This window comes from Choloepus didactylus, chromosome 15, assembly GCF_015220235.1.
Source record: "Choloepus didactylus isolate mChoDid1 chromosome 15, mChoDid1.pri, whole genome shotgun sequence".
Lineage (NCBI taxonomy): Eukaryota > Metazoa > Chordata > Mammalia > Pilosa > Megalonychidae > Choloepus > Choloepus didactylus.
This window is the reverse complement of record NC_051321.1, coordinates 64,366,496-64,394,433: the sequence shown is the minus strand read 5'-3', so window position 1 is coordinate 64,394,433 and position 27,938 is coordinate 64,366,496. Positions and strand designations below refer to the sequence as shown.

The 27,938-nt window shown below is 36.2% G+C and overlaps 1 protein-coding gene across 4 annotated transcripts in view; it reads left to right on the top strand.

Annotated features, from left to right (window-relative positions):
- Window positions 1-27,938, top strand: part of CTNNA3 (catenin alpha 3) — a 1,946,492-nt gene that overhangs the window by 174,990 nt on the left and 1,743,564 nt on the right. The window contains exon 1 of one of the 4 annotated variants that reach the window (XM_037805372.1): window positions 11,901-11,953. The exons of the other annotated variants lie outside the window; for them this stretch is intronic. The gene's annotated coding sequence lies outside the window, so the exon portion shown is untranslated. Of the gene's footprint in view, window positions 1-11,900; window positions 11,954-27,938 lie in introns of those variants that run through there. 4 annotated transcript variants of the gene reach the window in all.

The window sequence follows — 27,938 nt, the reverse complement described above, 5'->3', positions numbered from 1 at the left end:
AATGTGATGTATAATCTGATGGTCCAGAGGAGATTTTCACAAATTCCTTCAGAAGTATTTTCTATAAACTATATGGTGAAGAAATTCTTAAATCTTAGATGCAGTATTTTAAGATTTTTGCCCTGTTTTAGAAGGCTGTGAACATCACTCCAAATGAAATCACTTTGAAATTCCTTATATGTATAATAGAATATTTATATTTTTGAGCTATCCTTTTGTAATTCTACTTTGCACAAAGTAGATTGGATTACATTTTATTTATGAGGTTAGAACAGTACAAAAGATTTTGTCTTTTTAATGTAAATTGTGTACAGTTCTGTTAATTATTCCTCTTTTTGTAACTCCTGTCTTCTTTGGTTCATTTCCTTGTACGTTGACTCCATTTGCAGAGTTTCATAAAACTGTAAAATTTAGAGTTGAAAATATTTAGAAGTGATCTAGTTCATTTCTCATTTAAAAAGGCACATATATGAGACTTAACACAGTTTATCAACTAGTAAGAACAGAGAGATTGGAATGTAGCACTTTTGACTCTGAGGCCAATGTGCTTACTGCTGTACAGCAATGCTTTATTTTTATTTGGCTCAGAAATTTCACTGTGAATCAGCATCCTGTTGTTTTGAAATAGAGTTTTTCATGTGGAAAAACTAGACTGCTTTAGTCCTTCCTTTCTCTTTGACTTTGTCCCAAGCTTTCTAATAGAGTCAGAGAAAATTACTCCTTGTAACTTGTTCTCAGGATTTTTATCATCATAGAGGAAACAGTCTGGGTTGTGAATTGAATTCATTTAAAAATATATTTCTTAGATAGCCAAGAGGATTTGGATCCATCTCCTGACTATTGAAGGTATGAGTGCATTTTTTGAATCTCTTGGATCAAGTCTAAAAATACTGTATTATTAATGCACCTTAAAATTAAAAGAGAGGCAGCTTGAAAGTGTTTGAAAAAGAGTCTTGAGAGAATCCGTCCATTTTTTATGCAGTGATTCTGCCTGATAAATAGAATTTCTCTGTCTATAGATTTTATGTGATACTAGCTCATACCCAGTGTATGTTTTATTTATATTGCTCACACAAAGAAAAAAATTCTGTATTTATGTGGTTTCAGAGAAATAAAAAAAGAAAACCATTGAAGTGGATAAAAATAAGTGTCTGTTATTTTAGGGCATACACATGCCTGTGATGGTTTCTATCCACATTGCCAAGAAACAGCACCATATTTTTCCAGGATTGCTCACTTTTACACTTAGGATATTGGACTTAAAATATTCACACTCAAAATATTTCTAAATTAACAAAAGAGTACTTCACATTAACATGATTTATAAGCTTGTTTTGACTGCCATAGTGCATTCATCACAACAAGGTCTTGGAATCTTTCAGATTTTTTCCTTCCTCTGCTATCTATACATTTTTGCATACAACAGACTATTCTGCATTTATTAATGAAGCCTCAATCTGCAGTGGTTGCCTTTTTTTTCTTTTCCAAATGGGTGCATTATTTGGTTGGATAGAATTGGAATTTGGGTAAGTGAAATTTGTTTTCCATACTGGATATAACTTGCAGTGAGTGTCCTTGGTGATCTAGATGTGACTTACATTTTACAATGAGTTTGCAACAGCAGTTTTGGCAAGGACAAAAGCAGAACATAATCCTTGGGAAGTTTCCAACTAATTGATTACCCAATTTTTTAGAAATAACATGGCAGAGTTTACCATTTGGACATCAGTATTTATTCTCTAATGCATTTTCAAGGTTATCTGGATGTTTAATTAATAGAATTTCTAATAAAACCTGTGTTTCTCCAGGCATTACACCAAGGAGTACAAGAGTCATCATATTAATAATAAACATGTATTTATATGGATATTGCAGAATTGTGGACTTCCAGTGTTTGTGAAATAGTTCTTAATGTCTTTCATATGTACTGCTGAGTTTGTACTTGCCATACAAGTCACTCTTTTCTCTCCAGCTGGTACTTGGCTATGTCCTTCCAAATAATTTCTCACATAGTGTAGGGTGTTGTTTTACTTTCGAGACAAAGTCCTGAAAATAAAATTTCTTAATTTTGATGAGGTCCCATTTATCTATTTTCTCTTTTGATGCTTGTGCTTTGGGTGTAAAGTCTAGGAAACTGTTGCCTACCTAACACACATCCTGAAGATGCTTCCCTATGTTTTCTTCTGGGAGTTTTATAGTTCTGGCTTTTAAATGTAGGTCTTTGGTCCATTTTGAGATGTTATTGTATATGATGGGAGGTAGGGGTTCACTTTCATCCTTTTGCTGGGAGATCCAGTTTTCCCAGCACCATTTGTTAAGAGACTATTCGTTCCCCACCAAATGGACTTGGCACACTTCTTAAAAATTAGTTGGTCATAAATGGGATATTTATTTCTGAACTCTCAGTTCTATTCCATTGGTCTGTCCATGTGTTAGTACCATGCTGTTTGATTACTGTGGCTTTGTAATAAGATTTAAGATTGAGTCCTCCAACATTGTTCTTCTTTTTCAAAATGGCTTTGACTGTTTGGGGCCCCTTACTCTTCCATGTAAATTTGGTGGTTGGCTTTTCCATTTCTGCAAGGAAGGCTGTTGGAATTTTGTTCAGGATAGTACTGAATCTGTAAATTGCTTTGGGTAGAATGGACATCTTAATATTTAGTCTTCAATCCATGAGCACAGAATGTTCTGTTTATTTACGTCTTTGATTTCTTTCAACAATGTTTTGTAGTTTTCTATGTATCCTTGTTTTAATTTATTCCTAGATATTTGGTTCTTTTAAGATGCTATTGTAAATAGAAATTTTTTCTTGATTTCTTCTGATTGTTGATTTCTAGTTATAGAAACACTGCTGATTTTGGGGTGTTGATCTCGTACCTGGTCATTTTACTGAACTCATTTATTAGCTCTAGGAGCTTTGTTGTGGGTTTTCAGGATTTTCTCTACATTGAACTACATCCTTTGCACCTAGGGAAAGTTTTACTTCTTTTCCAATTTGGATGCCTTTTATTTCTCTTTGCCTAATTGCTCTGGCTAGAACTTTCAGGACAATGTTGAATAACAGTGGTGATAGTGGGAGTCAATGTCCTGTTCCTAATCTTAGATGGAAAGCTGTCAGTCTTTCATGTTAAGTATGATGTTAGCTGTTGGGTTTTCATATATGCCTTTTATCATATTGAGGAAGTTTCCCTATATTCCTAGTTTTCTAAGTGCTTTTATCAAGAAGGTGTGCTGGATGTGTCAAATACCTTTTCTGCATCAATGGAGATGATCATGTGGAGTTTTCCTTCATTATGTTAATGTAGTATATTACATTAATTAGTTTTCTTATATTGAACCACCCTTGCATGCCTGGGATAAATCCCACTTGATCATAGTGCATAATTCGTTCAATTGCTGTTGAATTCAGTTTGCTGGCATTTTGTTAAGGCGTTTTGCATCTATATTCATAAAAGATATTTATCTGTAATGTTTTTTCTTGTGTTGTCTTTATCTGGTTTTGGTATGTGGGTGATGTCAGCCTTGTAGGATGAATTGGGGATTGTTCTCTCCTCTTCAATTTTGTGTAAAAGTTTGAGTGGGATTGGTGTTAGTTCTTCTTGGACTGTTTGGTTAAGTTCCCCTGTCAAGCCATCTGGCCCTGGACTTTTCTTTGTTGGGAGGTTTTTGATGATTGATTCAATCTCTTTTCTAGATACTGGTTTGTTGAGATCTTCTCTTTCTTCTTGAATAAGTGTAGGTAGTTTGTGTGTTTCTAAGATTTTGCCCATTTCATTTAGGTTATCTGATTTGTTAGCATACAATTGTTCATTATATCCTCTAATAATCCTTTTTATTTCAGTGGAGTCAGTAGTAATGCCCCACTTTTCATTTCTGATTTTACTTATTTGTGTCTTATCTTTTCTTCTTCATCAGTCTAGTTAAAAGTTTGTCAATTTTATTGAACTTTTCAAAGAACCAACTTTTGGTTTTGTTGATTTTCTCTTTTGTTTTTAATTCTCAATTTCATTTATCTCCACTCAAATCTTTATTTTCTTCTGCTCTCTTTAGGTTAATTTGCCCTTACTATTTTAGTTCTTCCAGTTTTGAAGTCAGGGCTCTGATTTGAAATCATCCTTCCTTTTAATGTAAATGTTTTGAGCTATAAATTTCCTTGTCAGCACTGTCTTTCCTGCATCTCCATTAGTTGTGTTAATGTTAGTTTTGTTAATTAGTTGCATTGTCATTTTCATTTACCTCAAGATATTTCATTATTTCTCTTTTGATTTCCTTTTTTAAGGCAATTTTATTGAGATATATTCACATACCATACAGTCTTCCAAAGTGTACAATCAATTGTTCATAGTATCATCACATAGTGTGCATTCGTCACCACAATCAATTTTTGAGCATTGTATTACTCCAAAAAATAAAAATAAGAATAAAAGTAAAAAAGAACACCCCAAACATCTCATACACCTCCTTCCCCCCTATTTTTCATTTACTTTTTCGCACCATTTTTCTACTTATCTGTCCATACACTGGATAAAGGAGATGTGAGCCACAAGATTTTTTACAATCACACAGTCACCATATAAGCTATGTAGTTAGTTGATTGTCTTCAAGAATCAAGGATACTGGATTGCAGTTCAACAGTTTCAGGTATTTCCTTCTAGCACTTCTAATACACTAAGAATTAAAAACGGATAACTGTAAAATGCATAAGATTAATCTCTACATTGACCTCTTGACCATTTGAAATCTCTCAGCCGCTGAAACTTTGTTTCATTGCGCTTCCCCCTTTGATCCAGTAGGCTTTCTCATTCCTGTGATGCTGGGTGCAGGCTCATCCCTGGGAGTCACGTCCCATGTTGCCAGGGAGATTTACACCCTGGGAGGACTCATGTCCCATGTAGTGGGGAGGGCAGGGCGTTTAACTGCAGAGTTGGCTTAGAGAGATAGGCCACATCTGAGCAACAACAGAAGTTCTCTGGGGGTGACTCTTAGGCACAATTATAAGTAGGCTTAGCCTCTCCTTTGCAGTAACAAGCCTCATTAGGGCAAGCCCCAAGCTTGAAGGCTCAGTGTACTAAACTGGTAGTCCTCAGTGCTTGGAATATCAAAATTTCCTGGGTGGGGAAGTTTAATACTTCCACATTTCTCCCCCAGTCCCTCAAAGGGGCTTCACAAACACTTTTTATTCTCTGCCCAAGTTACTTTGGAGTGTATCAGACTCCACATTAACCTGTACAAACCAATCAGATCTCCCTCCTTATTCAAGGTTCCCTGTAATTATGATGTATGAATAAACTGACCATACAAGTTAAATTATATAGTGTGCTACAGAAAATACAGACTGCACCAAATAAACTTCTCTTCTTTTAGTCTCACACAGAAGCTGAAGTTTTAAAACACAGCCAATAGCATCTTTTACTCTTTAGTCTGATTTACGTAGGTCCTAACCAAGTCCATTTCATTCATATTTCTAATTGAAGTCTGAACTCCTTTTCCTCTTCTTTAACAGTTGCTCTGTGGGGTAATGCTGACATTCATAGCTGCCAAACTCTAGCTCTAGTCTCAGTCACACAGATACCCAGAGTTCCAGGGACCAATAGGTTATACACAAATATCTCAGCATCTCAGAATTTAGAAATAACCATTACAGTTCGTGGATAGATGTGACTGCTGTAAGAGCTTACAATCGAGGAATCTTTACTAAAAACCTTTCCCTGATAGCCTGTGCTCTCAGATTCAATTCTTGAGAGTTTTCACATTATAGTTAGTCCTTATTAGTGAGGCATTATAATGTTTTTCTCCTCAATTCTGGCTTATTTTGCTCAACATATGGCCCTCAAGGTCCATTCACCTACTTGCATACCTCACAACTTCATTCCTTCTTGCTGCTGCTTAATGTTCCATTGTATGTGTACACCCATATATCACCTTCCTGTTCACCCATTGGTGTACCCTTAGGCCACTTCCATCCATTGCAAATTGTGAGTACTGCTGCCATAAACACCAGTGTGCTAATGTCCATTCATGTCCCTGCTCTCAATTTTTCCAAGAATATACCCAGTAACAGGGTTGCAGGACCATGTAGTAATCCCATTCTCAGCTTCCTGTGGAACCATCACACTGCCCTCCAGATGGGCTGCATCATTCTACTTCCACACCAACAGGGAATAGGTACATCCCTCTCTCCACATTTTCTCCAGCACTTTTATCCCTCTGTTTATTTTTTAAACAGTGTTAGTCATACACAATATAATCCATCCTAAATAAACAATGATTCCTGGTGTAATCACATAGTTACGTATTCACCGCCACACTCTATATGAGGATGTTTCCATTTTTTTCCACAAAGAGGAAGAGGAGAAAAAAAATGAAGAATAAAAAAATAAAAGATAGAAGGAAAATAAAAATAAAATAAAATACAATGAAAAGATCAGACAACAAGAACAACACCAAAGATCCCATAACAGTTCCTTATAGACAGACATTTAGCTTTGTTATATTGCCTTTGTTACAATTAATGGAAGCTTCTTACAATGTTACTGTTAACTATAGAATCTAATTTACATTGATTATATTTTTTCCCTTATACCATCCAATTTTCAGTACCTTGCAATGCTGATATTCATTTCTTCTCCCTCATGTAAAAACATTCTGATATTTGTACATTTAATCACCGTTATTGACCATTCTAGGTTTTGCTAAGTTACACAATCCCAGTCTTTATCTTCTGTCTTTCCTTCTGGTGTCATACATGCCCCTAGCCTTCCTATTTCAACCGTACTCACACTCATCTTTGTTCAGTATACTTAAAATATTGTGTTACCATTGCATAGTATTGTGCTATCCATTTCTGGATCTATACGGTCAATCCTGTTGAACCTTCTGTACTCCTTTAGCATCAAATGCCCAATCTCTTACCTCATTCTATCTTCTAATCACCTGTGTTCTCAACTCTAACTCTCAAAGTTCACTCATCAATGTTTGTTCATGTTAGTAAGAACATACAGTATCTGTCATATTGTTTCAGGCTAATTTCACTCAACATAATGTATACCGTCTACCATTTTGTCTTTTGGATTTTATATGTCATATTTTATTTTATTTCTCTCTCTCTCTCTCTTTTTATTCTTAGTGATAGTCTTCATTTATACACTGTTCTCCAAACCTGTCTCCTGTCTTCCTCTGTTCCTGTAGTGCTCCCTTTAGTAATTCTTGTATAACAGGTGTCTTGTTCACAAACTCTCTGTGTCTGTGTGTCTGAAAATATTTTAAACTCCCCGTCACTTCTGAAGGACAGTTTGACCAGATATAGAATTTTTGGTTGGCCGTTTTTCTCTTCACTATTTTAAATATATCATACCACTGCCTTCTCACCTCCATGGTTTCTACTGAGAAATTTGCATATAGTCTTATTGAGTTTCCCTTGTATATGATAAATTGTTTTTCTCTTGCTGCTTTCAGAATTGTCACTTTGTCTTGGGTATTTGATAATCTGATTATTAAGTGTCTTGGAGAAGGTCTATTGGGATATATTCTGTTTGGGGTATGCTGTGCTTCTTGGACCTGTAATTTTGTGTCTTTCATAAGAGATGGGAAATTTTCAGTGATTATTTCCTCCATTATTCTTTCTGACCCTTTTCAATTTTCTTCTCCTTCTGGGAACCGTTGATATTTGTACTCACGTGCTTCATGTTGTCCTTCAGTTCCCTTAGACCCTGCTCATATTTTCCCATCCCCCCCCACCTGTTCTTTTGTGTGTAGGTTTCAGATGTCCTGTCTTTTAGTTCATGAATCCTTTCTTCTGCCTCTTCAAATCTGCTGTTGTATTTGTCCATTGTGTTTTTCATTTCTTCTGCTGTGCCTTTCATTCCCATAAGTTCTGCCAATTGTTTTTTCAAACTTTCAAGTTTTTCCTTATGTTTACTCAATGTCTTCTTTATATTCTTTATCTCTTTTGCCATATCTTCTGCCAACTCATTGATTTGATTTTTTTGAACATCTTTAATTAGTTTCAACTCCTGTACCTCATTAGAAGTGTAAATTTGTTCCTTTGACTGGGCTACATCTTTGTTTTTCCTGGTGCGACTCGTGATTTTTTATTTTCTAGGCATCTGGTTTACTTGGTTACACCAATCAGATTTTCCCACATCAGACCAGCCCAGGTCTCAGGAGGAGGGTATAATCAGTGTCAAGTTTCCCTGAAGATGAGACCTAGAAGGTTGTCAGACTTTTCTGTGAGGCCTCGAGATTCTGTGCTTTTCCTATCCTGCCTAGTAGGTGGCACTTGTCAGCCCACAGCTCCCCACTGGTGTAAAGAGATGCAGTGCCTTTAATTCTCAGCAGACCCTGTCTCCACCTGGGACCAAGGGGGAGTCAGAAACCAAGCTGAAGCTGTTCTGTTTCTTTTTTTTTTCCCCAGGCCCTGGGGCCTGAATTCTCTGAGGGAGGGCAGCCACTGGAGCTGGGCCTCACCCCTGCATTTTCTTAGGGAAGAAATGCCCTTTAGGGAATGATCTCCTTCACTTGACTTCTTCCTCTTTCTCTCTGACGATCTTAACTCTACCCTTGCCTGGGTCAGTGTTGACAATTGAAAATGCCTGAGGCTTTCTCTAATGTGCTACTTAGAATAAGGGAAAATTAAAAAAAAAAAAAAGAAATCCCCTTTTCAGAACAGTCCCCAGTCCCCCAGTTTCACCAGTTAAAAGCCAGATTTGGTACCTGGTTGTGTGTGCCACTTTTCTTAGGACACAGCCCTTTTCTGGTATTCTGAGCTCAGCCAACAACAAAAGCCTCTATTTTTATTCATTTATTATTATTTTTTCTGTCAGCCCCACCTCCTCTCTGCTGGCAGAGACCTCAGGCTTCCTTTCCTGCTTGCTCCAGATTTATCTGTGCTAATAGCTTGTATTCAATAGTCCAGATTTGTTAATTAAAATTGCAGTTGGAGCTTGGTTTAGCTACCTTCTCTTGATTCCAGCAGAGACTGCTTCTTTTTCCAACAGGAAGTATTCCAACTCAGCCTGCCATGCCAGTGGGCGAGGGGCACCAGCTTCTCAGTTTGGAGGCTTTACTTACAGTTCTTTTGTTGAGGTCTAGGCCCTTTTACCCATTCCAGACTAGTGTATGATGTGTGTCTGATCACGGATGTTCACCAAACAGTTGTTCCAGGCTATTTACTAGTTTTTCCTGGCTATTTACTGGTTGCTCTAGAGGACTAACTACATTCCACACCTCCCTATGCTGCCATCTTGCCCTGCATCTTTGTGATATCCTTTTAACCCACTGGTTGTTTAAGAGTATGTTGCTTAATTTCCATATATTTGTGAATTTTGTGTTTCTTCTTCTGTTTTTGATTTATAACTTCAATCCATTGTGGTTGGTGAAGATACATTGTTTGGTTTCATTATTTTTAAATTTATCGAGTCTTGTTTTTGACCTAGGATATGGTCTATCATGGAGAATGATCCATAACAATTAGAGAAGAATGTATGTTCTGTTGTTGTTGGGTGAAGTGTGCTATATATGTCTGTTAGGTTTAGTTGGCTTAGAGTATTGTTCAAGTATTGTATTTCCTTATTGAACTTTTGTCTAGATGTTATATCTATTATTGAAAGTAATGTATTAAAATCTCCTGCTATTAATATGGATCCATCTATTTCTTGCTTCAAATCTGTCAATATTTGCTTCATGTATTTTGGGGCTCTGCTGTTAGGCCCTTATACATTTACAATTGTTATATATTCTTGTTCAAGTGACCCCTTCCAGTATATATTGACCATCTCTCTCCCTCCATAGCAGTTTTTGATTTGATATTTGTTTAGCTGGTATTGTTCTGGCTACCTCAGCTCTCTTTTGGTTACTACTTACAAGGTATGTTTTTTCCTATCCTTCAGTTTCATCCTACTTATGTCTTTAATTTAATGTGAGACTTCTACAAAAAAGCCTATAGTTGGGTCATGCCTTTTTATACATTTTGCCAATCTTTGCCTTTTGGCTGGAGAGTTTAATCCATTTACATTTAAAGTCATTACCGATAATACAAGACTTTCTTCTGTCATTTTGCTATATAGTCTTTATAAGACTCATACCTTTTCCCCCCTCAATTCTTTTGGTAGTGTCTGCTTTCATATTTATTTCATTTTTGTATTGTACCATATTGAAATTCTATCTGGATATGTTTTTAATAGATTGTCCTTGTGATTACCATAGGGTTAATATTTAACATTTTAAACATTCTAAAGTATATAACAATCATATCTGATTTGATATCATTTTGACCTGAATAGCATACACATACAGTGTTCCTGTAACCCTTCATTCCACACCTTTTTTTGGGTACTTGTTACAAATTTTATCTTTGTACATTTTTTGTCCAAAACCACAGATTTATCATTATATATTTATATTTTTATGCATTTGCCTTTTAGTACCTTTAGTAAGTAAGAAGTAGAGTTACATACCAAAAATACAATACAGTAATACTGGCATTTGTAATTACCCAAATGGTTACCTTTACTAGAGGTCTTTATTTCTTTATGATGCTTTGAACCACTGTCTAGTGTCCTTACCTTTCAGTCTGTAAAACTCTTTTTAGCATTGCCTGTAGGGAAGGTCTAGTGGTGATGAACTCCCTCAGCTTTTACTTATTTGGAAATGTCTTTATCTCTCTCATTTTTGAAAGAAAGTTTCACAGGATATAAAATTCTTGGTTGGCAGTTGTTTTCTTTCAGCACTTAAAGTATTTCGATCCAATGCTCTCTTACCTCCATGGTTTCTGATGAGAAATCAGCATTCAATCTAATGGGGATTTCTTTGTATGTAACATATTGCTTTTCTGTTGCAGCTTTCAGGTCTCTCTCCTTGTCTTTTGCATTCAGCAGTTTAGTCAGTATGTCATGGGCCATATTTTTCTCCAGTTTTATCCTGTTTGGTGTTCTCTGGGCTTCTTGGGTGTGCATATTCACATATTTTGGTAAGTTTGGGAAATTTTCTGTTATTATTTCTTAGAATATTCTTTCTGCCTGTTTTTTTCTTTCTGCTCTGTCTGGGACTTGCATAATGCTTATATTGCTATGTCTTATGGTATCTTCAAGGTCTATTAGGATATTTTTGCTTTTTATAATTATTTTTCTTTCAGCTCCTTAGCCTGACTCATTTCAATTGCCTTGTTTTTGAATTTGCAGATTCTTTCTTCTGCCAGCTGCAATCTGGTGTTGAGCTCTCTTGGAAATTTTTATTTCTGTTATGGTCTTCAATTACAGTAGTTCTGTTTGATTCTTTTTAAAAATTTCTATCTCTTTGAGATTTTCATATTATTCATTTGTTGTTTTCCTGATATACTTTCGGTTCTTTTTTGTATTTTCCTTCATCTCCTCTCGTCCTTGAGCTGTTTCTCTGTATTTTCCTTCATCTCCTTGTTCATATTGAAGATTATTTTTTGAAAGTTCTTGTCTGGTACATCCATGGTTTGGTCTTCTTCATTGGTGTCTTCTGGATTTTTATCCTCTTCTTTTGGATGGGCCATCATTTCCTGTTTCTTTGTTTGTCTTGTAATCTTTTGTTGCACACTGGACATTCTAATTTTTAAAAATGCCTACTCTGGGATTTACTCCCTGAGTTATCTGTTTCTTGAGTTTGTAAGCAGCTAGTGGTATGAAAGAGATTTTCTTGAGTGTCAGGAGCTAGCAAAAGCAAGCAAACCTAAGCAAAAAACACCTTTCACTGTCTTTACAAATTGGCTTTGCATTGACTGATACGCTCCTATCAGGAAAGTGAACCCAATGCAAATACAAAGTACAGCGTCTTCCCTGTGTTTTCTATGCATTTGTCTTTTCCTGGGCTACTGCTTGCTTGTGGCCTTAGGAGTTTCTCTGTTTACAGGTGTTCAGATGGACTTTCTACTTCTGAGGAAACAGACCTTGTCCCTCTTCCTGTTGTTCCACTTCAGGACTTAACGCAGGTAAACCTTTGCCCCAGGCTGTTAACTCAATTGTTTCTTATGCTACTTTTGTTGTATCAAGCTACTTTTGCCTGGAGGGCAAATTCTGGGAGGCAGGGCATGCTGGAGAGGTGTTCTCCAAGTCACTCATTCTCTACTGGAACAAGACCAGGGACTCACAAAGGAAGTGCCAGGCAACTCCAAATTTTCCTGGGGAGAGATTGAGGGAGGGGCCAGGAAGGGTACCAGGAACTTTTTCTAGGACTCTCCAAAGCTGTGCTTTCTTGACTCAGCCCCTACCCAGCAAATGCAACCCTTCAACTGTCTTCTGCAGCTCTGAGGAAATGTGCACTCTTTAAGTCTCCTCCACTGCCTTTTCCCAGAGCCGGTGGGAACAATGGCTGATCTCAGAACTGTGCCCCCAGCGATCCCAAGTAGTTAATCAAAAGCTGTGATCAGAGATCAACCCATGTAACCCCATCCCCATCTTGGGGAGGTGGATCTTTATGTCCTTCTCTGGCACCAGAAAGCTATGTCAGGAGCCAGACCCCACTGTTGCCTGCCATGAGAATGAGGGATGGGTGCTGATAACTGTGTGCAGAGAGAGCAATTTACTGGTATTTACTGTAATTTACCAGCTTCTTCCTCCTATTCTTCTCTGGGAGCTGTGCAGTGTTCTGCTGGATTTGGCAGTTTGAAATAGTTGATTCAGAGGGTTCCTACTTGTTAAATGTTTTAATGGTGCAGGGGCTGATTCTCAGAACTTCTATTCTGCCACCTTCCCACCAAGACCTTTGCAGTCTTAAGCACCTAGTGTTGGATGCTTTCATCACCTCCCAGTATATATATTAAAATATACTATAATCTAACATTAAATATGGTTTTTGGTGTAGAAATATTTGTAAGCATTTTTATAAATGTGCTTTGAAATTACCTTTTTGTGAATAACTAATTTATGTGTGACTGTGGCAATCCTTAGGCTTCTATAGAAATTATTTTGTAGTAAGATAATCTAATGTACAAACTTTTTGAATGTAATGAATTTTTATAATACTATACTTCAAAGTTAATTGAGTTACCTTAATACATTTTGTAGACCAGTAATCATTTATTCATTTATGTTTTATAATTTCTACAATGTTTTTATATCAATAATTGTTTTTTATGTGTTCTTGAAAAGACTGTGAGTCCCAACAGTTGTATCTGTAATACCTAGAGGATTAAGAGCACCCTGGAGTTCATAGTTGGAAACTTTCAATTGAAATATTACTGAGATAGTCCTCCCTTTCTCCCTCCCTTCCACTCCTTTCTCCTTCCCTTCCCTTTCCTTCTCTTTGCAGTATTTACTGAGGGCCAACTATGTGTTTGCAACCTCATAACATGGATCATTGTACACTGTGTATGTGACTCCTTCACCCGTTTGGATATTGTACATAAAAGTGAAGGTGATGAAGAGTAAAGTACAGGCCTTTATGTAGCAGCACTGAGTGAGTAAAGTGGTAAACTTTTTAGGGAAAAGTAGAGATTTCCTCTAGTTGTCTTATCCCTTTCATAAGGCAGGGCATGGCAAGGCTGGGACTTGGGGGTATGTGTGGGTCAGAACTGAGGAAGCAGCAATGAAACATAATACTTCATTTGAAAAGCAAGGGCAGAGTTGAAGAGCAAATGAGAGACCAGTTATTGGCTGTCAGGAAGCACGAAATCAAGATCTCACTAGGTACCAAACTCAGAATCAAGGATGAGCCAGAAATGTCTCCAAATTCTTCTTTGCTAGTTGCATTTCCTTTTCCATGAATTGTCTTTTTTTGATCTTTGCTCGTTTATCTTTTGTGATTTTAGTGTTTTTCTTATATGCTTGTTTGATCTCATTATACAGTCAATATGTTAAATAAGATCTATCATATTTACTACAAAAACTTTCTTGAAATTGCTTTCTGCTTTGAAATTTTAATGTCATACTTTTCTGTTGCTTCTATATTATTTATTTCTATAGTTTCTAAGCCTAGAAACTCCATTGTTTTACTTTTCCTGCTGCTAAAACAAATACCATATGATGGATTGACTTAACAGGAATTTATTGATTCACAGTTTAAGTGGCTAGAGACTTCTTCCCAGGTGGGATTTTCTGGCTGGCTCATTATCTTTAGGATTCCTTGGCTTTTCTGTCACCTGGCAATGCACCATGGTGGTGTCTTTTTTTTCTACAGGTTCTGTTGACTTCCAGAGTCTGGCTGCTCCTTGTGTCTTCTTTCTGTACGTTCAATTCCCTTTGCATGTAAGGACTTTAACTACATCATATTAAGGCCCACCCTCATTCAGTTTGGATACACCTTAACTAACAACATTTTCAAAGGTCCTATTTACAAATAGATTCATACCCATGGGACCAGGGATTGGGACTGGAACATTCCTTTTGAGGTGGACATGGTTCAATTGCCAACAGCCATCTTCTCTTTATCTATGATGACTACTGATTTCCAAGTTTTCTGTGGTTAATTATTTTTAACTCACATAGAATTTCTTTTAGTACATGATATGTCAAGTGCTCTAAATATTATTTTTTGTAAATATATAATTTTTTCCAAATCATGAGTGATATCTTATTAATTATGAGTTAGGTTCTTTATATTTTAGGCTATGCTATTTTATTAAACTGTCCACTTTTTTTCTCCTTTAAAATTTTTTTTTTTTAAATTCAGGTTAAATCACATGACAGAAAATTAACCATTTTAAACTATACAATTCAGTGACATTTAATGCCTTCACAAGGCTGTGCAACTAAATTTTAACTGTCCACTTTTATATCAGTAGTACTTTGCTTTATTGTTATAGCTTTAGAATATCTAACTTTTTTTTTCCAGAATTATCTGCTTAATATTTCAGATAAATTTTAAAATTATTTTGTCAAGTTCCAAACAAATTTTCATTGTGATTTTGATTGGAATTACATAAAACCTATAAGTGAATTTGACAAAATACCTCCTTTTTTCTTTGTTTTCATACCCATGGACATTTATTCAAATATTCTAAAATTTCATTTTATTAGGGATCAGCCCCTCCCCCACCAATTATTTGATTGAGATATGACCATGTGTACCAATATTATTGTATGAGGGTGACAATTCCCTGCTGTCAATAGAAGTTATTTTTAAAGCAGGGTGGGAAGAATCATATTTGTGGCCAAATGCTTAGCTCTTCTGGAGTTCCAGCTATATATAGTTTAACTTTCTGCTAAGTTAAGTGGCTCCTTCTAATAGCACTTTTCTAATAGAACCTCATTTACTTTGTATCACAAGTAATGGTCTGATGTTTATTTACTTAACTAATATTGAATGAACACTTATTTTGTGCCAGCTTCTCTTCTAGGTGCTGAGGATACAGAAGTGAATGAAACAGGAAAAGTCCCTGACCTAGCAAAGATTTTATCCTAGTCAGGGAGACAGACAATAAACAAACACATATCAGGCAGTGACCAGTGCCATGAATACGAAGATAGATACAGCTGGGTAAGGGGAAGAGTGTGATGATTGAGAGGTATTATGTGATACAGGGTGGTCAAGGAAGACTGTTCTGAGAAGGTGACAGTTGAGCAAAGCCCGAATGCAGTATAGGGAATGAGCCATGCACATGTGTCAGGAGCAGGGAGGAGAGGGTGGTACTGACAGACTGTTCTAGACAGAGTGGATGGCCAGTGCAAAAGTGGAGGTTCTTTTTAGAGGAGAAAGAGCTAAAGGAAAGAGAGGTAGGCAGTGAGTCAGAGAGAGCGCGAGATCATGTGAACAGTGGTCAGAGCTTTAAATTTCAGTGCATTGGTGACCCTAGGAAATTTTGAGCAGGAGAATGGCAATTCCTTCAGGCTTTTAGAAGGAAACTGTGAAGGGGATGCTTAGCCATTAGGATAACATGATGTGAAGGAGTTTCGATGTTGGGATCTGATGCTGAGGTTGATAAGGTCTGGATACCTTCCTTCAGCAGATGTTAAGAGAGAGTCTGCAGTGTGCCAGGTACTGTCCTGGGAAATTCAGCAGTGAATAAGACATCCACAAATCTCTCTCCTCATGGAGCTTACACTCCAGTGTCAGTTTGACAGCCTTGCCTTACTTAGGTTGACATGTGAAGTTTTTCTCCTTTAAGGGAGAGGAGTATAAACTTGAGCCTAATCGCCAAGTGTCTAATAAGCAGGAATTACACCTTTGCCATGAGCCAGCGTGCTTTTATTTTTCCTTTCCTCTTAATTCATTTACTGGGCCCCAAGCTATTGATTGAGAGGTATTATGTGATACTGAGTAGTCTCAACACTCTTTCATGATTTTGACATTCCAGTGATGTTTTCCTATTGAACCATATATTGGTCTTTATTTCCTATTGAACCATATATTCAGTCTTTATTTCCTATTGAACCATAAATTGTGAAAAAGAATGGCTGTGTACTGAGTTTGTCTAAGTTACAGAGCAGAATGAATGTGGGTTTTACTTCAGAGCCATTGCCAGAAAGGAGCATTAATTATAGAAATTGGGTTTAAAACTTAATAGAAAAAGAAGGCCTCATGTCTGAGCACTAATTACAAACAAAAGTTAAGTAAAGAGAAAAAGGGAGAGAAGTCCTTCAAAAAGCTAAGAACATTTGAATATGTGATAAAGAGATCTATTGGTAGATTGTGGAAGATGGAGCAGATTCCTATAGCAATACATCAGAACAATAGATATAATGTCACACTGCTCTGGAAGCAATCTGTATACCCATCTACTCCTTTGTAATTGTTAAGGTTGCTTTCTCATTTTGTAGGTATTCAAGACAGTAAAGATACGAGGAATGTGGATTTAGATAGAAAATTGTAATATTTTCGAATCTGAGAAGCAGCCACAGGCTCTGCCATTTACTAAATGTGTGGACTTGTTAAGTCATGACCTTTTCACCTTAGATTCCTTATTGGAAAACAAAGGGGTGAATCAGTTGATTTCTGCCGTCTCTTATAGGTTCCAGCTTTACATTTCCATGATTTCATTTAGGTTTTGATGTGAATACAGTTGAGCTGCTGGAGGTACGTATATATTAGGAGCAATTTCTTTATTAGAATGAACTTAACTCACAAACATACATGCAAAAATGAATAAAAATAGACATATAATACCCTAAGTTTTTATGGTCAATAAATTCCATCAAGCAAATAACATTGAATGGTTTCCAGATTTAACCTGGGTTTAATTTGAACACAGCTAGAAATATATTAAAAATAGTAAAATACCCGTCTTGAAGGAGTTTCAGATTAATAGGGTAGACAAAAAGACCAATATATGGTTCAATAGGAAAATGTCACTGGAATGTCAAAATTATGAAAGTGTGTTGAGGAGATTATTCCCAGGCTAGGCAAAAGTTTAGAGGTCAGAAAGGATGTGTTTCAGAGGGAGGTACAAGAGTTTGGTGCCTTGCTTGTTCTCTATTCTTGCTCCCTGACAATACCCTTAAACCTGTGCAAAACCCCTTGCCCCTTTGAAGCTCCCACATATGGCACTGCTACCTTCTCTTGTTTCTGTCTTTTATCGCTTTTATAGGCACTTTGTTCCCAAAGACTCATTATTTATTTTTTTTTCCATTTAAAAACTATAAGGTATAGTTTGCATCTAGTAAAACTCACCATTTTTAGTGTACAGTTTTGAGTTTTGACAAATGAAGACAGTAGTGTAATCACCACCACAATCAAAATAGGGAACAACACTGTTACCCCCACATATTCCTTATACCTGTTTGTAGTCAACCCCTCTCTTGACCCGCACAACCCTGACAATCACTGGTCTGTTTCTCCCTTTGTATTTTTGCCTTTGCAAGATGTTATATAAATGAAATAATATAGATGTAACCTTTTGTCTCTGCTTCTTTCACGTAGTGAAATGCATTTGAAATTCATCCATGTTGTCACTATGTAATGGTAATTGTGTCCTTTTTATTCCTGAATAATATTCCATTGTATGACTATATAGTACCTCAGTTTGTTACTGATTTTTCAGTTGATGCACATTTGCAGTGTTTCCAGTTTTTGGCAGTTCGCACAAAGCTGCTATACATATTTGCATACAGGTTTTATGAGAACATAAGCTTTCACTTGGGTAAAGACATAGGAGTGGGGCTGCTAGGTCAAATGATAAGTGCATGTTTACCTTTATAAGAACTGACAAACTGTCTTCCAAGGTGACTTTATCGTTTTGCATTCCCACTAGCTGTGAATGAGAGTCCCAATTGTTGGTAGTATCAGTTTTTTTTTTTCTTTTTAAAATTTTAGCCATTCTAATGGGTGTGTAGTAATATTTCAATGTGGCTTTAATTTGCATTTTCCTAATCACTACTGATACTGAGCATTTTCTGATGTGCTTGTCTGCCATCCTTATATCTTCTTTGGTAAAGTGTTCATTCAAATCGTTTCCCCATTTAAAAAAGTCTGTGTTCATTTTTTTTTTTTTACTACTGAGTTTTGAGAGTTTGCAAGCAATTCATCAGATATTTGTGTTGTACATATTTTCTTCCAGGCTGTGGCTTGATTTTCTAATGGTCTTCACAGTGTCTTTTGATGCACTGAAGTTCTTAATTTTGATGAAGTCCAATTTATCAAACATTTTTATGGATTATGCTTTTGGAGTTTGTAATTTTTTGCCTAACTCACAGTCACAAAGATTTTTCCCTTTGTTTTTCTATAGAAGTGTTATAGTCTTAGATTTTATATTGGGGTCTATGATCCCTACTAAATTAATTTTTTGGATGTGGTATGAAGTATGGGTTGAAGTTATTATTTTTTTTTAAATTTTTGCAGTGGATATCCATTTATTCCAGCACTTTTTGTTGAAAGGACTATCCTTTCTCCATTGAGTTGCTTTTGTGACTTTGGCAAAAATCAGCTCACTGGTATATTTGTGGGTGTATTTACCAACTCTGTTATATTCCATTGATCTATTTGTCTGTGTTTCTTTTACCAATACCACATAGCTTTTATTAGTGCAGCTTTAGGATAAGTGATGAGATCATGTTGTGTGTCTTCCAATTTTTTTTCTTGTTCAAAGTTGTTTTGGCTCTTCTCATTCCTTTGCCTTTTCATATACTTGTTGGTTTTTATAAAAAAAATTGTTGTGGAATTTTGTGGATTTATGTTGAATCTGTAGATTTGGGAAAATTGATGTCTTAACAGTATTGAGTCTGTAAGTCTTAGAAATCTGTATTATCTCTTCATTTATTTATCTCTTCTTTGATTTACTTCATTTGTGCTTTGTAGTTTAAACTGTATATATCTTACATATATTTTGTTAGATTTTTACATAAGCTTATAAACTATTTTGTACTACTGTTAAATACCGATTTTTTTTTTCGGGGGGGGGGGTAAAATTTCCAGTTGTGCTACAAGGTAAAAATATAATTGAGTTTTGTGTATTGAACTTGTGGACTGTGACCTTGCTAAACTTCCTTATTAGTTCTAGTAACTTCTCCTTTCAATTCTTTGGCATTTTCTAAGTAGGTTATCATTTAACTTGAGGACATGTTTTATTTCTTCATTCCAGTATGTATGACTTTATTTCTTTTTCTTGCTTTATTGACCAGCTACAACGTTCAGTACAGTGTTGAATAGGAATGGTGAAAGTGGATATTCTTGCCTTTTTCCTGATCGTAGGGGGAAAACGTTCATTTTTTCATTAAGTTTAATGTCAGCTGTAGTTTTTGAAGATGCCGTTTATCCAGATTGCAAATATTCACTTTTATTCCTGGTTTCCTGGTTTTTTTTTAAACAGAAAATTTTTAAAATATTTTTCTTGATCTTTTGAGATGATCATGTATATGGGTTTTCTTCTTTGGTTTGCTGATATGGTGATTTACATTATTGATTTTTAAATGTTGTGCAGTCTTGCATTCCTGGGATAAAAGTCTTCTTGGTAATAATGTTTTACCCTTTTATATATTTGGATTCAGTTTGACAATTCTGTTAAGAATTTTAGCATACATGTTCATGTGGGATACTTTTCTGTAGTTTTTCTTTTTTCCAGTGTCTTTGGTATCCAGATAATGCTGGCCTTGGTATCCGTTGTAATGCTGGCCTTGCAGAATGATTTGGGAAGTTTTACTTTCTTTTCACAGTTTTGAAAAATTTTGTGGAGAATAGGCATTGTTTCTTACTTAAATCTTTGGTAATATTTGTTACTGAAGATACCTGGGCCAATATTTGTTACTGAAGATACCTGGGCCTGAAGGTTTTGTTTGTGGGGGATTTTTAGTTACAAATTCAATTTCTAAGTAGACATGGAGCTATTCGGATTGTTTGTTTCTTCTTGGGTAAGCTTGGTAGTTTGTATCTTTTATGGTATTTGTTCATTTCATCTAAATGTCAAATTTATTGGCATAAAATTGTTCACTATCAAAGGGTAATTTCTCTAATATCCTTTAAATGTCTGTTGGATCTGTGGTGATAACCTTTTCATTCCTGTTATTATAATTTGTGTCGTCTTCTTACTCCCTCCTCCCTCTTTCTCTACTCTATTCCTTCCCCCTCCCTTTTTGATTTTTTTTTTTTTTTTATAAGTCTGGCTACAGGCTTTTTTTTTTTTTTTTTTTTTTTTTAATCTCCTTAAAGAATCAACTATTAGTTTCATTAATTTTTTTTCTTGTGTTTTTATGTTCTCTATTTCATCAATTTCTCATCTTTACTATTTCCTTTTTTTTCTGCTTACATTAGCTTTAGTTTGCTCTTATTTTTCTAGTTTCTTATGGAGGAAATTTAGGTAATTGATTCCAGATCTTTCTTATTTTTTAATGTAAGTGTTTAGGGCTTTAATTTTCCTCTAAGACTGCTTAGTTGCAGCCTGCAAATTTTAACATGCTGTGTGCTTATTTTCACTCAGTTAAAAATAATTTTTAATTTACATTTTTATTTCTTCCTCGACACATGGGTTATTTAGAAGTTAGGTATTTAGTTTCTAAATGTTTGGGGATTTTTTTTTTCAGTAGTTGATTTCTAATTTCATTTCATTGTGGTCAGAGAGGATACATTGTACAATTTGATTCCTTTTAAGCTTTTTGGAACTTGTCTTTTGGCCCAGAATATTATTCTCTCTTGGTAAGTATTCCATATATATGTAAAAGGAATGTGTGTTATGCTGTTCTTGTGTGCAGTGTGCTGTAAAATGAATTTAGAATGTCAATTTTCAAGTCTTCTACAGTTTTACTCATTTCAGCCTCTTTAGTTCTCTCTGTTATTGAGGGATGTTAAATTTTCAATAAATTGTAGATTTGTCTAATTATCCCGTTAGTTTATAAGCTTTGCTTCATATATTTTAAGGCTCTGTTATTAGATGCATAAATGTTTGGAATTGCTATGTACTCTTTTTTTTTTTTTTTTTTTTTTTTAATTTTTATTGAGATTGTTCAGATACCATACAATTATCCAAAGATCCAAAGTGTACAATCACTTGCCCCTGGGTACCCTCATACAGCTGTGCATCCATCACACTTAATTTTTGTTCAATTTTTAGAAACTTTTCATTACTCCAGACAAGAAATAAAGTGAAAGATGAAAAAAGAAAAAAAGAAAAGGAAACTCTAAACCTCCCCTATCCCTAACCAACCCCCCTCAATTGTTAACTCCTAGTATTGATATAGTACGTTTGTTACTGTTTATGAAAAAATGTTGAAATACTACTAACTGTAGTATATAGTTTGTAATAGGTATACAGTTCTTCCCTATATGCCCCTCTATTATTAACTTCTAATTGTATTGTAATACATTTGTTCTGGTTCATGAAGTGATTTCTAGTATTTGTACAGTTGATCATGGACATTGCCCACCATAGGATTCAGTTTTATACATTTCCATCTTTTGACCTCCAACTTTCCTTCTGGTGACATATATGACTCTGAGCTTCCGCTTTCCACCTCATTCACACACCATTAGGTGCTGTTAGTTATTCTCACATCTTGCTACCAACACCCCTGTTCATTTCCAAACATTTAAGTTCATCCTAATTGAACATTCTGCTCATACTAAGCAAGAGCATCTACATTTCTTCCACAAGGCAGGAGGGAGAGTCAAAGAAGGTAGAGAGGCAAAAGAAAGAGGAAACAAAAAAAAAAAAATGACAGCTAGGAAGCAGCAAAAGAAAAAATAACCTTAAATCAAAGTAGAATAAAGAATCAGACAATACCACCAATGTCAAGTGTCTAACATGCCTCCCCTATCCCCCCCTCTTATCTGCATTCACCTTGGTATATCACCTTTGTTACATTAAAGAAAGCATAATACAATGATTATATTAGTTACAGTCTCCAGGTTATGCTGATTGCATCCCTCCCCCAATGCCTCCCCATTTTTAACACCTTGCAAGGTTGACATTTGCTTGTTCTCCCTCGTAAAAGAACATATTTGTACATTTTATCACAATTGTTGAATACTCTAGATTTCACCAAGTTACACAGTCCCAGTCGTTATCTTTCCCACTTTCTTGTGGTGTCTCACATGCTCCCCATCTTTCTCTCTCAACCGTATTCATAGTTACCTTTGTTCAGTGTACTTACATTGTTGTGCTACCATCTCCCAAAATTGTGTTCCAAACCACACACTCCTGTCTTCTATCACCCTGTAGTGCTCCCTTTAGTATTTCCTGTAGGACAGGTGTCTTGTTCACAAAGTCTCTCATTGTCTGTTTGTCAGAAAATATTTTGAGCTCACCCTCATATTTGAAGGACAGCTTTGCTGGATACAAGATTCTTGGTTGGTGGTTTTTCTCTTTCAGTATCTTAAATATATCACACCACTTCCTTCTTGCCTCCATGGTTTCTGCTGAGAGATCCGCACATAGTCTTATTAAGCTTCCTTTGTATGTAATGGATTGCTTTTCTCTTGCTGCTTTCAGGATTCTCTCTTTGTCTTTGACATTTGATAATCTGATTATTAAGTATCTTGGCGTAGGCCTATTCATATCTCTTCTGTTTGGAGTACGCTGCGCTTCTTGGATCTGTAATTTTATGTCTTTCATAAGAGATGGGAAATTTTCATTGATTATTTCCTCTATTATTGCTTCTGCCCCCTTTCCCTTCTCTTCTCCTTCTGGGACACCAATGATATGTACATTATTGTACTTTGTTTCATCCTTGAGTTCCCAGAGACGTTGCTCATATTTTTTCATTCTTTTCTCCATCTGCTCCTTTGCATTTAGGCTTTCAGGTGTTTTGTTCTCCAGTTCCTGAGTGTTTTCTTCTGCCTCTTGAGATCTGCTGTTGTATGTTTCCATTGTGTCTTTCATCTCTTGTGTTGTGCCTTTCATTTCCATAGATTCTACTAGTAGGTTTTTTGAACTTTTGATTTCTGCCGTATACATGTCCAGTGCTTCCTTTACAGCCTCTATCTCTTTTGCAATATCTTCTCTAAACTTTTTGAATTGATTTAGCATTAGTTGTTTAAATTCCTGTATCTCATTTGAAGTGTACATTGTTCCTTTGGGCCATAACTTTGTTTCTCTTAGTGTAGGTTGTAATTTTCTGTTGTCTAGGCATGGTTTCCTTGGTTATCCAAATCAGGTTTTCCCAGACCAGAACAGGCTCAGGTTCCAGAGGGAAGAAATATTCAGTATCTGGTTTCCCTGTGGGTGTGTCTTAGAAAATTGCTCCACCCTTTGATGCCTCAGGTCACTGTGCTTTTCTGCCCAGCAGGTGGCACCTGTTAGTTTATAATTCTTGACTGGTGTGAGGAGGTATGGCCGTGTTCCCCCAGGCTCTGGGGTCTGGTTCTGAATGTTCCTCCTAGAGAAGACAGAGCTCCCAGGTGGAGGTCATTAGCATTTCAATGGTCTCTCTCTCTGCTTGTGGTATCTCCACCCTTCCCAGACTCACAGCCCTGGAAACTGAAAATGACTGGGGCTTTCTCCACTGAGCCAAAAAAGAAACAGATAGTCCCCTTCAGACCTAGTCCAAGGCAACCCTCCGGCTCTCCCAGATCAGTCGTCACCCAAAGCCTCTGTCTGTTTTTTGGGGCTGCGTACCTGTAGTGAGCAGTTCACACTTGCTACTTAAAACCCCAGTTGGAGCTCAGCTGAGCTGTATTCCCTTGCTGGGAGAGAGCTTCTCTGTGGCACCACATGGCTCTGCAGCTCGGGCTATGGGGGAGGGGGTCTCCCGACCTGGTTCCGCAGGTTTTACTTACAGATTTTATGCTGTGTTCTCGGGCATTCCTCCCAATTCAGGTTGGTGTATGATGAATGAATGGTCTCGTTTGTCCCCCCGCAGTTATTCTGGATTATTTACTAGTTGTTTCTGGTATTTTGTAGTTGTTCCAGGGGGACTACTTAGCTTCCACTCCTCTCTATGCCGCCATCTTGCCCGAGTCCCTAGAATTGCTATGTACTCTTGATGAATTGACCCCTTTACCATTAATGAAATGGCTCTTTTTATTTTTTGTAATTTTTTAAAATCTGAAATCTACTTTGTCTAGTATTAATATAGCCACTTAAATTTTCTTTTGATTACTGTTAGGATGGTATATCTTTTCCCAGGATTTAATTTTTAAACTATTTGTGTCTATATTGTAGTTGGCTTCCTGTACATAGCATATATTTGAATTTTCCTTTTTTATCTAATGTGACAAGCTCTTCCTTTTAATTGGGGTCTTTAGAACATTTATATTTAATTTAATTACTTATGTGCTTGGCTTTAAATGTACCATCTTTCAATTTCTGTTTGTCCTATCAGTTTTTTGTTACTTTTTCCCTCTTTTTTCTTCATTCCTTGGGATTAATTTGGTATATTTCATAAACATTTTATCTCTTTTTTGCTTAAGAACTATAACTTCTTGTTTTTATTGTAGTAATTACTTTAGTTTATAGAATACATCTTTAGCTACCACAGTTTACCTTTGTTTAAGAATTGTACAACTGTATACTTCCATTTCTAAAGTACTAGTCTTTGAACTATTGTTGTCGTACGCTTCTACGTGTTATAAATCTCACAGTATATTGTACTTTTTTTTTGCTTAAAAAGTCAGTTATCTTTTATAGTGATTTAAAAACTGAGAATAAAATTTTATTTTATATTTACCTACATATTTGCTATTTCTGGTTCTTTTCATTCTTTTGTGCAGATCCATATTTCTATCTTGTGTAATTTTCTTTATGCTTAAAGAATTTGTTGTAGTGCAGGTCTTCTGGCAATTAATTCTTTCAGCTTTTGTATGTTTTAAAACATCTTTGTTTTGTCTCTTTTGAGTATGTTTCTTCAGTTTGGATATGTTGCTCCATTGTCTTCCTCAACTCCAGGTACCTTTCCCTCCATGTCATCCTTTCACCCCTCACCCCACAACTTGAACGTAGTCTTTCATTCATGCATTGAACAAATATTTATTGAACATCTTTTATATGCTGGGCAATTTCCTGGGTTTTAGAGATACAGCAATAAACAAGATATACATTGTAGCTGTCCTCATGCAACTTCCTGTCAGAATACTGACATTAAATAGTAAATGTAAGTCTAATGAGTACTACCAAAAGTTAAACACAGCATGGGATGGTCTTGTGTGATGGGGTTATCAGATGACTCAGGGCATCTTCTTAAGGCTATAACTTATAACTTGAGTTTAAAACACTGAGTAGGAGTTAGCAAGGTGAAGTAGGTCAGTGTGAGTGGGTTAAGGGAAGGGGACAGCAGGACTTATAATAGAGAAGGATCAGTCTGAAGGCCAATAGGCAAAAGGGAACATAGCATATTCAGGGTAATGAAAGAAGTAGAGTAAGGATCGGGGGTGGGGGGGAGAGAGAGAGAGAGAGAGGCGGGAAGATACGGGGTGGAGGGAAAAAGAAGTAAGAGGGAGGTGGTCAAAGATCAGGCTGTCAGGTCATGTGATGGATATTTTGAACTATTTTTTTTTTTTTAAGGGTAATCACAGCCATTACAGGTTTAAGCTGGGTAATGACTTGATCATATTTGCATTTTAAAGACATCTCTGGCTGTGGAGAATGGATTTGGTTTGGAATTTACAGTGATGACACTTTGAGACAGCAGTTAGCAAGCCACTGTTCTGGTCCTGGAGCAAGATTATGGTGGTTTGGGCTGCATTCATAGCTGGACTATAGAGATCTAGAGGAGTAAAATCTAAATGATTTTAGGTTGGATACACAAATTTGGGGAGAAATTAGAATCCAGGATGGTGACTAGGTTTCTGACTGAGTGATTAGTGATGCCATTTACTGGAATAGGAACACTGGAGGAGGAGCATGTTTTGGTGAAAGATATTCAGTTTTAGATACTGTTGTTTCTGGCAAAGCTACTCTGATCAACTGATTACTGAACAAGTCACTATGCATAAAGCATTTAGAAGGGTGCCTGAGACACAGTCTGTGGGAGTGGTTCCCAAACTGATACCTGATACTGATTGACATCCAGTCTGTAATCCCAGACTCTGAAAACCTCAAAGGGATCCTTTTTTTTTTTTTTCTAGAAAAGTTTTATTGTCAGGGAATAAGGCTGTAATTGATAAATACCATTTCAGGCCTGTGATATACTTGCTCATTAAATTGCTGACGTCAGTAGTCCATTATTGTGACCTCAAGTGATATCAAAAGGCTAACATAAAGGAACCCATAAATGGTTGCCATCCACTCTATCTATGACAGTCATGAGAAAGATGACGCAGCAGCCAGAGGGCAACTGCCTTCCCTTAACAGCTAAACTCAACCCTAATGCCGTTTATCCCTTTTGCTAATTTAAGGCCTTACCTGAAGTTTCAATTATAAAATAACTCAGAGGAATTCAGCAAGAACAGTAAGTTTATTTGTTATTGCTGAAAAAAATCTCGTCATCTGTCTATAGGCTTGGGGCACAGAGCCCATTCTGAGAACTGTTTTCTTTCTAGAATAAAGGTGTGAATGGTGTGTGTGTGTGTATGAGTAGGTATGCGTGAAGCATTCCCATTTATCACAATAAATTTTTTCCAAAGAATAATTGCATGTAATTTAATGTATTTTTATCCGCCACTAGACTATAAACTGTATTAAAGTAGAGTATTTCTTGACTGTTTACTGTTGTGTAATGTTTGATATGTCTAGCATATGGCATGACAAGTGTTCAGTATTTTTTAATTAAATGAAGAAGCTGAATATTCATGAAGGAGTGATTATAACCATTTATTGTCATCTCCTTTATATTATAAAAGCAAAAAAATTATTTGATAGGCTGCTATTAAATATATAATTGCCCTCTGGAGTAGCTGTTCCTAATCACAACAAGATCTCCTGTTTGCATTCAGCTGAAAGAGATCTGAGAGGTCATTCTACCCAATCCAACTCTCACCATTTGCAGATTTGGAAATAGAGTGCAGGAGAGATGAAATGACTCTGCGTGTGGCTACATGGCTGTTAAATTTATACGCAGGTCTTAAGATTCCTAACTCATTAGTTTTCCAGGAAGCAACTGTGCTCCTTGAGCTGAATGGTATAATTATGTTACTGAAGCAACAAATAAAGGATGTTGCATTTTTGGTAATATTTGTAATGTTTCAGAACAGGATCATGGAGCTAGGAAGTGAGTAGCATGCAATTTGAAAATGAAACATGAAGGATTTGGACAAGGGCTTTGGCATTATAAATTAAGAGAAAATAATGTGGTCTTCTGTTCTAGAATAAATTTCATGGAGAAATATCAGTGGAACACATTTTCCTTTATCATCCAAGTCTTGTTAATTCTCTAAGTTGAAGACTCTTTGGCTTCTATTCAGTGAGAGAGATCTATGCTATATTGAGCACAGGTTTGTTTTTGTTTTCTCTCTTTTACATGTGTAACATTAAAAAAAAAAAGCTTCCAAATTGCTAGGCTTGCTTACTTTGAGAGGACTTTTCCAATTGCTTTTATCAGAATAGTCTTCCAGATTTAGGAAGAATCTAGATCTAGGTTTCTGTTGCTTTCTCCAAAATGTCTTTGGGCTTCTGTGTGTCCTTGGCTCCCAGGTTGCATTGCTTTCAGCTTCTAATTCCAGTGGATTTCTCTTTAAGCGTC